At 35.4% G+C, this 14,964-nt stretch overlaps 1 protein-coding gene across 24 annotated transcripts in view; it reads right to left on the bottom strand.

The window, feature by feature from the left end:
- Nucleotides 1–14,964, bottom strand: part of LOC144246068 (uncharacterized) — a 198,336-nt gene that overhangs the window by 157,933 nt on the left and 25,439 nt on the right. The window lies entirely within an intron of this gene.

Here is a 14,964-nt window from a genome sequence, read left to right as displayed (position 1 = left end):
CATTCTCTGAAAAATTTCAGTGTTCGATAACAAAATGGATGACCTCTTGAATGTATAGTAATTGTAATAACAATGACTAATCTAAATACTGGAATACCTGCTCTACGTCCTTTTGCAATATATTCTTTGAAATATCAGTTCAAAATGGAGTCTTATGATCATAAATTGCCTAGAAAAATGAATTAGAGAAAAGATGACTAAATCAAGAATATGCATATGAGAAATACTACAGGTATCTTAATTAGGCAATACTAGTATCTGGTTTAATTTTATCCTGTACATGCTAACTCTTAGGCACTAGATCCTGGTTTTAAAAAAATATGGCAGTAGCAAATAACAAAATCATCATGAGCAATATGTTGGTATTGCATCTGTGATGAAACAAGAAGGATATCTTTTAAGTAGATGTGATATTAGGCATAAACAGTGGTTGAGATCCAATTTACTTTTCCACCTACATTCCCCTTTGTTTAGGTACCTGTTAAGATCTGTACATCAAAATTTAAAAATTAATTTTGAAATGTATGGGACAATATAATTTTGCATGTTATGGGTGGCCATGTTAATTTATATTCTTGTAGTGTTTGCAGCACTTATAATTCAGTCTTTTCAAACAGCAGTTAGATAAAAATTAAATTTGAATATATATATTTCTGTCTTTCCTCAGCCACATCTTGAAAGTCCAAGAATTAGGACAAAGCAGCCAGTGACTGAATTCTACTCCACACTAAATAGTAACTCTTTTTAACATTAGGTGCAAATTAAGGTGCAACAGATAAAAACAATTAATCTCATATCTTGCAGTCCATAGTAATATAAACCTATGATCTTTAATAAACACTGCCATGCTGAAAAATATACTTAAGGTATCTGCACAGTTAGATCTACAAAACAGATCTTGAATGAGATCCTACCAGCTAGATACTTCTGATAAGGTCTGGTCTGGTAAAGCCTATCATATAGAATCCCTTCTCACTATACCAGAGTGTTTCTGGATGCTGATTACTAACAAAAGCACAGAAAAAGCCTTACAAGGCATTTTTATAGGTAGACATAAGCAATCTAAATTTCTAAGTTCCCTCCTCAAATCTTAATTATGCAGTATGGGCAATTGCAATTTTCCACACGGTGTTTTTTGGGGCTAAGGATTGAGATGGTGGGAACTGCAATTTATTCCTATTTCTGTTGTCTAGCTAAGCAGTCAGATTACAGCTCTATGAAATGAACTCCAGTATTCAGTGGAAAGGAAGCCATGAAGATCATGAAATATTACGTTTCAGCGCCCACCTTTAAGAAGATGAAAATTTCTTCAAGTGTTATCCAGAACAATACATGAGGCTAAAGGGGTTTTGACTTGCTGTTTCTTCTGCTAATGCCAGTCTACTTTGTATGGGCTATTTACTTAAATGCCGATTGAATCAGAACAAAACAAAACAAAAAATACATCACTGCTCAACATACTCTAAACATGATTCAGACTGAATTTCAACCAAAGTCTTTTCCTACCAATTGTAATGCAGTCTAAAGCTATTTTGATCTCCACAGCCAGGTTAGGCTGGATCACCACCAGAGCTTTCTTTTAGAAAAAGGAAAATATAGAGATGTAATGGTAGAACCTCGTATTTTTCAGGAAAGGACTGACACTACTGAGGTATTGATAAAAGTGTTTTTGAGATATTTCTATCCTCTGATACTATATTCCTCAACATTCTCCTTGCTGTTTTTCAAATCAAACTATTTTGCTTCTACTAAAATTAGAGATCTGCAGAACTTATTTTTTCAAGGCGAAAATTTCCATAAAAATACTAACTCAGTAGATTCTTGCTTTCCAAAAAATTATAAATCCATCCTAGAAAGTAGAGTTGGTAAACCCACTCAAACAACTTCAAAGGCAAACTCAGCAATTCAAAGGATATTTCACAAGCACAAGTAATAATCTGACAACTTCAAATGTGACTGAAGCAAACTATAACAAGTTTGATCTACACCAATTATTTGCTTCCAAAAAGAAAGTGGGTGGGAAGACTACATTATTTTACCTTTAAAAGAGTTCAGCCTACTTCCTTTGCAGAAATTTTTGGGTCTCAATCATAAACACAGAGCACTGCATATTCTGAGTAGGACAGGACCTACAAAGATCAAGTCCAGCTCCTAAATGAATGGCCCATTATGGGGATTGAACCCACAAACTTGGCACTATTAGGACCATGCACTAACCAATTGAATTAATCTCAGAACTATGTCAACATGATATGAAAATTTACCCAAACTTGGACACAAGACAATAAGGTTTCAAATATTGTAATTGCAACAAGGGCAGAAGAGACATCTAGCAGTTGAAAACCAAAATCACTAACAATTCCACCTGCATGAAATAATCACCACCCCAAGACTTTTTCTATATTTCTCCAAAAATGCACTTTTTTTGCTATATTCCAACCCATATTTTGGGAGAACAAAGAGATTGTCTTGCCTATACTCCCCAAAGGTAGTATTAACAAAGGGTAAGTTGGAGAAAGATCTGTGTGTCAGAAGAATGAAAGAAAGACCAGAAAGGGCATAAGTAAAACTCCTGATTTATATGAGAGGCCTTGGATTGACTGATTAGGATGGCTAGGACTGAGAACTAAGCACCAGAGTAGTGGGGCTATTGCATGAAAGCAAAAGAGGGTACAGAAGAACTACCATGCCAGGAACTGAGTGAGAGACGGAAATAAAAAAACAATATTTGCATAGGTGGACTGAGGGGGACCTCAGCTGAGAAAAAGTCAGCTGGTTTAAGTGATTCAAAGCACAATTGGTCAAACAGAAGGAAAAAAGAAGTGTCAGGAAAGATAGTGAGTCTGGAAAAGTCCAACATTAGATGACTTGGGAAGGGATAGATCACAAAAGCAGAACAAATGCAGGATATGTGTAATCAAGATTACTGAGGTAAAGAGACCTGGGGAAATAAGAAAGGAAGAGAAAGAACAAATTATAAGTAAAACTCAACCAGGCTGTAAAGAACCAACCAGGAGATTCCATAACCTGATTCCATAACCAGACTAGCTGTTCTCTACAGCCTGGAACAAAATCATTAGTTCCCAATCTCATCATTCCACTGAAACTGGAAAACACAATGGAACCATGTGTCTTAATTCACCTGCTGGGCCACAGGGGTAGTTAAAGCTTTGTTCTTGGAAGAGCATGAGTTTGTTTCTTCAAAAGCAATATTGTCTTCTTTGCAAGTAACGAATGCCAACCCTATTCCATGAGGAAATCAGCAAGTGCCAAAGGATGGCATTTCCACTCAAATCACCCTGTTAAGAGAACTCCCAGTATTAATTAATCATATATAGAACACATCACATTAAAAAAAAATTGTTAAATCCAGCATTACAAAATGCCAAATTGAGACTACTTGTCTTAACTCTAAATAGAGGCAAGACATATTTTTAAAGGCTAGGAAGAAGGACAGCAGAAATCCTAGAAGTAGTCAGGATTCATTCAGGATTTATAGTAATAAACTCACTCATGGCTGATTGTATACAACACAGTTTCTTCAGCATCTGTCTTTATTCAAGTTTCACAGTAAATATGATGTATTCTAAAGTGGGCTCTTGAGGGCTAGTAAATAATGACATCCATTATTAATGTTGTACAGGGTGAGAGATCCTGTACAGGTCAGTGCTTCAACCTGCCTTAATCCTATGTTCCTACAGCAATGGATTTTTTAAGAAAATGCTTTGGCTTCACCAGCAAAGATTAAACTTTACTTTTATATACTGGAACACAACTTTGTTTCACTAACCTATAAAGAAGGAAGATTCATAATTTTATTAAATTCAACTGGAGGGAGGGCAAGGATGGATTTATATTCTTTCTTTTGGTGCAACAAATACTGCAGTATTATGCAACTGAAATTTCACAAAATGAATGAAAACCTTAGAATTTTCTAACTGCACATATGCAAAAACAGAACATATTTATATTTAATACCATTATCTATTTAAGAGCAAATAAAAATATAAATTAAACAGAAAATATCATTTCAAGACACAATTTGTGTTCCATTAAGAGAATCTAATTATAAAAAAATAAAAAATAATTTAAAAATCCAACACCACTGTTATTTTGGGTCTAGGTTAGGAATATGAGATACTATAATAAAAATTATACACATTTTCTGTATTAAATAAAAGGGTAGAGGGAGGACTGAGATTGGATTTGTAACAGGTCTTTACTGAGTAGACCAGCTAGGACCAATGCTATGGCAGTACTTTTTCTATCATTATGTGCATGTCACAACAAAGAGCATTTTGAAATAACACTGAATCTTTTCTACAGGATCAGTAGCAGATGAGCATCATGTTGAAAAATTACTAGTCTTGAGAGTGTTCTGGATTTGTTGTAACAGAGATTTATGTTTAAATTTTAAATATGATATAGTAAACCCTACAACAATTTAGTAGCTTCCTAATGTTATTGCAAAACACATTCTTATGTCTCTGAATTGTAATTTGGCTAGTTAGGCCCATACATACAAAAAAAAAAGACTGTACAGGTGTTTAGTCACATAAAGAAAAATAATGAGATGTAAATCTAAATTTCTTGAGGTGATTGAAGCTAAATATAGTTCAATCATATTTAATAGCAAAAACCAGTGAATACCACCAGAGGTATTTGAAAAAATGTTGATAAAACCAACAAACAAAAAAAAAAAAAAAAAAAAAAAAAAAAAAGAAAAAAAAGGGAAAAATGAGAGAAAAAAAACCAGTAAGGGGAGGGTGTTAATTAAAATATTTAAGTTTCTTTTCCTAACATCCTCCACTGAGGAAAAAAAAAATATCTCCTTTAGTTGTAATAAGACCTTCTATACATCTTTAAAAAACACTGCAAAACAGCTGAACCACATGTACCACTTTGTGAATTATGAGCAGTTTTCTTACAGGCTTTGTATCTTATGCTGACCAAGCCCAGTTTTGCTCCAGTTTATGAAACATGACAAGACCACAGATAAAGTTGATCTATGCTGCAGGCTATTTGTGTTGTCTACTCAGATGGTATGTCATAATGCCATGAGCCCAAATACTGTCCCTTCTTTTTGTTCTTTCATTTGTTTTACTGAAGTTTTATAAAACCAGAGACAGGCGCGAGATTCGAATTTATGGCATTGTTTTTCCCATCTAAGAATAAGTACTAAACCATGAGGCTGTATTCAGAAAAATCTCCTGTGATGTCTGAGACCTGCAGAGACAGCATATGCTAGTTATTTTGGATTTTTTTTTCCCACTGAGAAATCTCTGATGTGAAGAGTATGTAATACTGCACACATCATTTTATTGCATTTTTTTGAGCTATTTGTTTTTGTCTTAAAATGTATTGGTACTGGCAATCACTATTTAAAGGATTATCTTAAAAATTGCCAGCATTTCCACATTTTCCAGCTTTATCAAGCACTACTGACTGTATTAGAAACAGAATAGAGTTGAATTACTGATGATACAGACTTGAAGTTTACTATCTTTTCAGAGCATGTTACTGGGCACCAAACAATTAACAAATTCTGCAGAGTGTTTAATCTTGGAAACAGGGACACTGGTGATCAAGTGCATTTTGTTCCTTTAGTTTATTCCATTTTGGTTGGAAAATATGAAACAGGACAAACACATTTCAGTCCTCAGCCAACTCAGTCTCAAAATGTTTTATAAACCACATGCATAATAACACAAGAATAATAAATGGAAAATATTAAAAATACAAAATCATAACTACCTAGGAGTTTGGACAGGTGAAATTGCTTATTACAATGACTGAAATACAATAGAACTCCTGAAAACAAATAGGAAAAATTAATTGTATGTAATCATCACTTTAATGTGCATTAAGTGGTACTACTCTAGCCATGTGTTCTACAGTACAAATATGTAGTTTGTAGTAAGTGTTGCTATCTTCTAGTAGACTAAGTTTAATAATTGAGGGGAAAATGATGAGCTTTCAGGTATTCAAAATTTTTCTCCAACCTAAAGTAGAAATACCAATTTTTCAATTTAAATAAAAGTCAAGAAAAAGTGCTTTGGTTTTTAATTGAATCAAACCAATTGAATTTACTAAAAGATTATATAGCTCATAAATATGAGGCAGAGAAATATTACAAAGGGAAAGACAGTACGTTTTTTTGTTCCTATGGGACAGAGAGATGGAGAGGAAAAGAATCACAAGTAATTTATTGTCTGTGCAGCATGGAAAGGTTATCCTAGGGTGGCAAAAAATATAATGTGCCATAAAACCAATGTCTCTGTAGAGTCCATGGTTTTTAGTGCCCAGCAGAGTTATGAATTTTAGTTCCAGAATTATCTTTTGAAGGTATTTTGTATGTTTCCCTTGAGCAGCAGGGCTGAGAGGTTGAAGATGAAGTGGTTGTTCTGGATTAAAGCAAATGTGACATAGCTATGCATGCTGGAATTCAAAATCCTATAAGGTTTGTATAGCTATCCTACTTCAAGGTTCTATTTAATTGCCAAGAGTGGGCACTCTCAGAAACAAAAGTGATGCAAAACCTCTGCTTAAGTAATTTTCAACAGTTAAAATAGTGTGAAATAGCCTTAAGCAAGTCTTAAATGGTAGCAGAAAACTATTTAACTATGATGGTGATATAACCAGTACAGAAAATGGAAAGCTTATACCCAATATTGAGAACTTGTCCTCTTCTCTAACAAAATAGAAAGAAAACTCAGAAAAAGTCTTGAGACAATATTTCCCCTAGCATAAGTTCAATAACCTCCTCAGCTTTTTTTAAAGGACTTTCAGAATACATATTAACCTCAGGGTCAGGAAAAATGAGGAATGGATCAAAACTCTTTGTTTACAAGTACATTTTCCCAGTGTATGCAGAGCCATAACAATTTCAAACATTTTGAAACAACAGTTGGAGCCTGCAAGATTTCTTTACTGAAGTACCACAAGCAGTGTTTGTACTCAGGAAGCATTCCAAGATGAAGTTCTTCAAGGGATCTTTTAGGGCTTTTTAGAGAGTAAATTTTACCTGCTAAACTGTATGTCAGACATGATATAATGTAGAGGTTTAACCACTCACTTGGTGGTTATGCCACACTTAAAATTGCCCAAATTATGCTATCACTCAGTGGATGATATAATAGATAAATTAAGTGTTCTAAATTACATAGGCTGTCACAGTCACTTCTGAATGCTTCTTTGCTAGTCAGTAATAAGGTTGGAAAAATTCCTATGGAAAGGATACAATTATTTGAGGATATCAAAGAGGAGAAAGAACAGATCCTCCACTATGCTATTTCAAGAAATAAGAAAAAACAAAATTGAAAAAGGTGGGGCCAGACAAATTATTGTTACACATTTAATATATAGAAAATACATTTGACAGTTTTTAAATAAATATGAAAAATAAAACAGAATAAAGAGGAGGCAAGGTGTAACTGTACAAGCACATTATATTAACAGTGGGAAAATGCTTAAGTGACTGAGTCAAATGCTTCAAAAGTTTCTAAGGGCCTAGAATAAAACTTCCCAAGACAGTTAGCCATCACATCCAAAAAAATATATTTTCATGAAGTCCAGCAGTCTTTAACACCCAGCCAAAGATTAACAGCTTAAGTACTTTGAATAAACCCCTTATGCTGCTAGACCAACAAACCTCTACCTGACCCTCCAAGAGTGTGAGCTAATCCAAGCCTCTTTCAAGGTATTGTCTTTAATGCCAACTATGCTTAAATGTCAACCTATGTGTAGAATATGTTTTCCTTTCTGCAAAGTCAACAGGTTTTCAGTCTTCTTTATAGTAAGACTCAATCAACTCAGCACTACCTATTAACTAGATAAAAGATGCAAATTACTAGGTTTGGTTTTTTCCCCCCTTAAAGTGATTCAGAAATACCTCTTTAATGTTAATGCTTATGGTATTATGGTACATGGAGCAACAAAAAATTTCTACATTTGAGTTTTTGGCATTCATTATCACTGCCAAGACACTTGCTGGCATGAAATTTTATCAAAAGATAGTCCACCTACAAATTTTCTGCCCTTCTGTGAAAAACAACAAATACTTAAAGCAACAGCAAAACAGAAATTCAGGGTGGCTCATACAACAATATATTCTCCCAGAGTCGCTGAACAAAAAATGTGGAGTAATTCTTAAAATTACTTTTAAAATCTTAATTCTCATTTTATTCAACCATCAAGGTTACAAGAATCAGTCGTTCCACACAGTTTTGTGTATATGCCCCATCCACAGAAACACTGAAGGCCAGGTTAGTCATGGATTTGAACAATCTAATCCAGTTGAAGATGTACCTGCTCATCACAGATGGGTTGGACAGGATGACCACAAAAAGTTCTTTACAAACAGAGACTGTGGGATATTGTAAAAACTGTGTTAAACTTCATAATTTATCAAGAGGCCTTTGCAGCATGCAAAAAGAATTATTCGCCATTTTGAGGACTTTTGAACATATGTAAATCAGAAAGCATTTGTTGTTAGTTAAAAAAAAGGAAATAATAAAATGAGATATAATTTAAAAATCAAAATTTAAACAACAAAACATGATGAAAACTTATTCTTCTTTCTACACAGAATGGATGGGGGAAAAGTTTTGTTAAAGAAATAAAATGTTAAATTTTTTGAAATTATTGTATAACAGAATTAGTAGTTTAGAGTGTTAGGCAGTCTGATTCCCAATATCAAATGATTTGCCAAGTCTTTTGCCCCATTACAAATTTATCATTATTATAAAGACAAAGCTTTAAGATTACCAGTGATGAAAATTATCTGATATGCAAATATTTAGCATCTATTCAATTTATTGGAACAATGTAATCTTTACTATCATCACTAGGAAAATTTCAACCAGATGAATATTCCTTTCTTGTAACAATAAAAAAAGGAAAAACAACTTTCATTTTCTTCAATGAATTCATTACTACAGATCATTCCCCTGAGAAATATTCTATACAATCACAAAGAATACCAAAATCTGAATCTTGCCTAAGAGTCAAGAAGAGCTTTGGAAGGGCTTTAGAATCAGCTTTAGCTCAACAGTGATTTCTGCAGCCAATTAAACAGTGGAATTGATGGACTCTGAGAATGCCATATGCTGCCCTCTGCTGAAAAGATGATCATTATGACTTGAGGTCTTATGGCTGGAAGGTCTGACAGACGGGAAAAATAAGTAGAGGATCCTCTGATTTCAGGGATGTGGATAATTCTTTTAGGGAGAAAGGAAGATTAAATGCTCACCTGGGCAAAGAAAAATTTCACAGAACATATGGTGTATATATATATAAATTATCCTGACAAGAACACGAAGTCGGCAAATTGGTTATTAGAAATATAACTATTGAGAATTACATTGATTATATTCATAAAAATCCTTAAAATGGCTACCTGTCAAGACATTTATATCTAACATGTGACATACTTTAAAGACATTATAATGTAATGAGGAGAGTCTGAGTGATTTTTTTTACCATGTTCTCTCTGTGGTTTCTGATTGGCGCATATATATTTCAAAGTTACTGTGAGAAATTTAGCAATTATACCTCTGTTAGATTAACAATAAAATATTTACAGTCTAAAACACTTTTAATTTTCACCGACTCTTACATGTTAAAGTGGGTGGGAGGGAAAAAAGCAACAACACAAAAAGGAGATCTGGGCACTTATCTAATGCTTACAGTATCATTTTCTGCATTACCGAAAATACTTAAATTAAAGAGGATTCTACTACATGACAACCAAGAAAAAATTCTTGATGGATCAGCTGCAGCCATGTTTGCAATACTGTAGTGTTTGATCATTCATAGTGATACAGATTTAGTTAGACAAAATATTTATATAATTATATAGATACGTATATACGCTCCAGCACCTGGAACATTCCTTGATGTAGCCTTTACTGTTTCTCTCACTGTTTCACTGGTTTTTCTTCCTCCTCCTCTTTCTGTTTGGTATTTTCTGCCCTTAAATATGTTTGTGTATTTGGGGAGTTGCCAAACACAAGTTGTGCCGGTTTTGCACGGCCTGGTTCTTGGCAGTGGGGGAGCCACAAAGGTGGCTTCTGTGAGAAGCTGCTGGAAGCTTCCACCAAGTCTGGCAGAGCCAATCCCTGATGGCTCTGAAAATGGATGTGCTGCTGGCCAAGGCTGGGCCAATTGGGGATGGTGGTCATGCCTCTGTGATAACACATTAAGAAGAAATCAAAACAAAGTTTGGGCCCCAGTTTTAAGTCCAGCCTGAATAGGAATGAGAATTTGTGAGAGGAGAACAACATGAAGGCACCATAGTCAGTGGAGGAGGAAATGCAGGAGGTGGTCCAGGTTCTGGAGCAGAGATTCCCCTGCAGGTCATGGTGAGACCATGGTGAAGCAGCTGTGTCCCTGCAGCCATGGGGGATTCAGAGATCCACCTGCAGCCCATGGTGGGGGATCCATGGAGGATGCAGAGATCCACCTGCCTGTGGGAGAGGTGCCCATGCCAGAGTGAGGGGATGCCTGGATGAGGCTGTGATCCACTGAGAGACCAAGAGAGAGGCAGGCCCTGCTCCCAGGCTAGAGCAACCTGTGCTTGAAAGACTGCACCCCATGGAAGAGTGACCCACACCACAGGAGTTTGAGAGGTATTGCTGTTCATGGGATGTACTTCTGTTGTAGCAGTTTTGGGAGGGCTGTTGCTTGTGAGATTGGCACCATGCTGGAGAAGTTCACGAAGAACTGTCTCCTGTGGGAGGGACCCCATGGTGCAGCATGTGTCCCTGAGCAGCACAAGAAACCACAGGTGATAAACTGACCAAAACCCCCACTCCTTGTCTTCCTGCACTATCAGTGGGAAGGAGGGAGGAACTGGGGGGAAAAAGGCATTTTCAAGGGCTTCTTTTACTTCTCACTATCCTCCTCTGATTTTGTTTGTAATAATTTTACTAAGTATCTCTAAGCTGAGCTTGTTTTGTCCTGGAAGTGTTTTCTACTGGTCCTCATGAACCTGTCATTAAATTTTCTCTCCTCTGCCCAGTTGTAGCAGGGGAGGGTGAGAGAGGAGCTCTCATGGGTGCCTTGCTTTTGGCCAGTGTCAAACCACAACACTTGTCTGGATAGCTGATGTTTGGCCAGCTCTGGGTTCATTGGAGAGCTGTGTAGGAATACTTTGTCAGTTTTCACTATAAAATTTGTAGCATCTTCCTGGAACCTGTATTGCAACCTGTGCTGCTCAATATATTCATAAATTATGTGGAAGATTATAGAAGATTATAGAGTTTACTCACTTTGATGGTAAAGTAATGGTTGTTTCAAATATCACTATATTGTCTGACTATGGCAGTTAAGAAGCAGACAAAAATTCAATATAGACAGATAAAAATTCACAGACCAAATTAAAAATAATTCTCATTTATATACACAGTGATAGACTCTGAAGTATATTCTCTTAAATAGCAAGACCTTTGGAGTTAGATCATTTTCTGGGAATATCAGGAATATGCTTAATAGTAATTTATAAAAAAAAAAGCAAAGAGAAGAATTATTATTATTACTATTATTGCCACAGAAAACATAAAAAGCACAGCTCAATCTCAATAGGGTGTATAAATCTGGTGGTCCTTCTTACTACAAAAATAATGAAATATAATTGGATAAGGTGCAGAAAAGGAAAAAAATGGATCAAAGTTGACACAATTTCTGTATAAAGAATGACCAGAATTCTTTAGCCTAGAAAAGAAATAGGGACATCCTAAAGAGCTTACATTAAAACTGGCATTAAGTACATGAAAGAAAAGCATTTTTTACTGTCCCTCCCCATAGAAGCAGTAGGAAAAAAAATAAGGGAAAATAGCCAACAGAAGATTCAAAACAAACAGAAGAAGATAATCCCTCAAACACATCCATAGCAGCAAGGATGCTAAATTTCACTCAAACATGGTCAAATTATTAATGGGGAAACAAAATTCTACCAAGGGCTATGAAAATAAAAAATATCTAAGAAAAATATCTCCCTAATTCAGGAGATCTCTAAGCTCTGATTCCCAGACCAAGATCTGTACAACTTAGATCAAAAATGTACATCTGAAATAGAGAACTTCGACTCAGTGGCTCAAACATAGATATTTCAGACACCTAGGGTAACTGAGACCTGGGGCTAGCAGACATGAGACTAGAGGAAATGAGTCCTTCTGGAGTGACAGCTGGAGGCTAGCTTAAATGTGGTAGGGCATTTCAAATAGCACTAGACACTTTTATTTTGATTATTAAATCCTACCTTATATGTTGAAAGAAGTAGCTCAGGTTTACAGAGTCTCAAATGTCAAAGATATTTCCATTTATAAGAGTTTGGTAGCCAGTAAATACACCTTTTATGTCAAAGCATGCTGTTGGTGCCCTAGTCAGTCAAAGAAACTCTGATAATTAATGTTTATTGTCTAAGCCCTGCTTATCAGCAACTATAGCAGCTGATTTTTTTTAAACAATCACATCCAAACTACACCCATTTGCACTGTGTAACACTATATTTATTTTTTAAAGTCCCTTACCATTTAATACTTTTTTAAAGTTTATGTTAAGAGCAGAGAAGTAGATATTTATCACAGATGAACATTTCAACTTCAGCTATTACAGTTACCTTGATAAATTAATACAACACTATTGGGATTACACATCATACATTCAAAATAGACTTATTGCCACCAATCCAGAAGTAATTCTGCCTCCTGGTACCTTTGACTAACAACACTATGGAACTTCATGAACATGCACTATTCTTTCCCAGGAAACTCTAGGTTCAATTGATGCTCAGGAGGAATCTGCTCTGATAGAAAACCATGATTGTAAGTAGAATTTTTATTTCATTTGCTGCAGCACCTGGAAATTGTGTAATAAACAACTGCACAATTGAAATGAAGATATCACGATCAAAACAAGTGATAGCTTCCCTGGAAAACTTGGATTGTGTTCCCCTGCTGCATGCCTTAATAACATCAATAAGGCACTTAAATGTAGCCTTTCTGAGGCATCATTAATTGTGCCCACACATATCCCATTCCAACTTATTCCTTAAATATCTTTTGCAAAAATGCTGATAACATAGTTGTCTGTTTTCAACATACAGAAGTTAATTTACCACATATAACATTAAGTACTCTGAAAAATTAGATTATAAGGTTTATTTTTTTTCAATTTGTATATCCTGGATTATTTTATATAGATAAAACCACTTTCTTTCCTCCCTCATTTTACTAGAAGATTATAGAAATAAAATAATTAAGATTATGAAGACTCAGACATTGAGCAGCATGAAAATGCAGTAATTCAGACTTCAGAGCAAAAATGAGCAACACAGAAGGCAGAAGGTTACACGTCAAGCGACAGGCCAACAAAGCTGAAATACAGTTGTAACTGAGACCTGTATTTAATATCTACATATTTAATCTCAATTGCACAGATTGCAGTCAGGGAGTAAGCACTGGAATTCACTTAACTGTCAGGGAGCAGAGTTCAAAAATGCCTGGTCATGGAAAAAGTAGGGGATGGACATGAAAAGGAGTTTGGGAAGAGCATTCTGACAAAGAGGCAAAGAATAAGGAGAAGCCTGAGAGCAGCTGGATAAAAACTGGAAAAAAAAAGCCACAAGGAGAAATGAGATAAACACTAGTATCTTAATACCTGTACTATATCAGAAAGCCTCTACCACATGGAAAGTAGGGAGGAAAATTTGCTAAGATGTTCGCAAAAGGTGAGACTGGATATGGCTATGAATGAGACTGAAAATTGGGAGAAGTATTTGGAGTAAGAACTAGAGTGGCTACATAGGAAATGTGGAATTGTATATGCAAAGCAGAAAGGAGATTTGATGAAGACAGTGGACGCACAGAAAAATAAAACTCTTACACTTCTCATCTATCAGTTTCAGCTTCTCAGCTTAAATGTACCTTCCAAAAAGTCTTTTTTCACAATTAATTTCTACTTTATCCTCCCATTTCCACTCAGTTTCTCTCTCAATCTTTTAAGACTCAGAAGATATATTTTTTTCAACCTCAAGCCGATCCAAGCACCAGCAGCCAGGCCAGGGCTCGCAGCAGCCCAGCTGAAAAGAATTGCATTGCAAATCACAGAGCTGATACCTCATTGCTATTCTCACTTAGAACTGTTCTAAGAAGGAAATTTATTCTGAGTCAGAACTAGTTCAGTAGGAATGGCCCAGGTACGAACTGAGACAATTGCATGTCTGGGGTGGATACACAAGCCCTTGTTAGATATAGGAGATGCAAAGGAGACAAATATATTCAGCTGCCATCTCTTACAATTCCAAACTATGAAAGTATAGAGCATGCTTAGTGATTATGATAGAGAATTAGAAATTAAGTTCCAGGAAGTCCCTGCTGACTATATGTACACTGAGCACACAGACCCCAATTTTTCAGACGATAATAAATCTTGAAGGAAGGGAACTGGGAAGGAAGAACCAAGTGTGGAAGCTTTGGGTAGAGCCTTCTGTACCCAGTAAACATAGTCATATTTCTGATAGCAGCTAGTCCCATGTCAAAGTACAAGAGTCACAAAGTATTTAAATTAAAAACAGCAACTGTTTTCCTTTCCCCCCCCACTTCTTTTTAGTTTCTTTTTATTAAATGACTGGGCCATTTTTGCTCCAATGACCATAACAAACTAGCTGAGGCAGACATTAGCATGAAAATTTTTGCATCAAATTTTTAAACTTAGGCAAGTTTCAAATAAATGAAAATGGGCGTGTATTGATCCTATATCCATACCTGTCATACTCTTCTTTGGGAAATACTGTTCCATTGCAAAGACTGAACTATTTGTAATTATCACATGATTCTGTCTTTTAAAAAGAAAATGTTTTAGAAACATTTCACAATGATACATAATAATTTTATCCTTGATGCCATCCATTTTTTAACTTCATTTCAATGCCTGTCTATATATTGGCATAAGCTACAATGAAGA

Source organism: Lonchura striata, chromosome 3, assembly GCF_050655825.1.
Source record: "Lonchura striata isolate lonStrDom1 chromosome 3, ASM5065582v1, whole genome shotgun sequence".
Lineage (NCBI taxonomy): Eukaryota > Metazoa > Chordata > Aves > Passeriformes > Estrildidae > Lonchura > Lonchura striata.
Note: the sequence above shows the minus strand (reverse complement) of the source record. Positions and strands in the feature narration are given on the sequence as shown.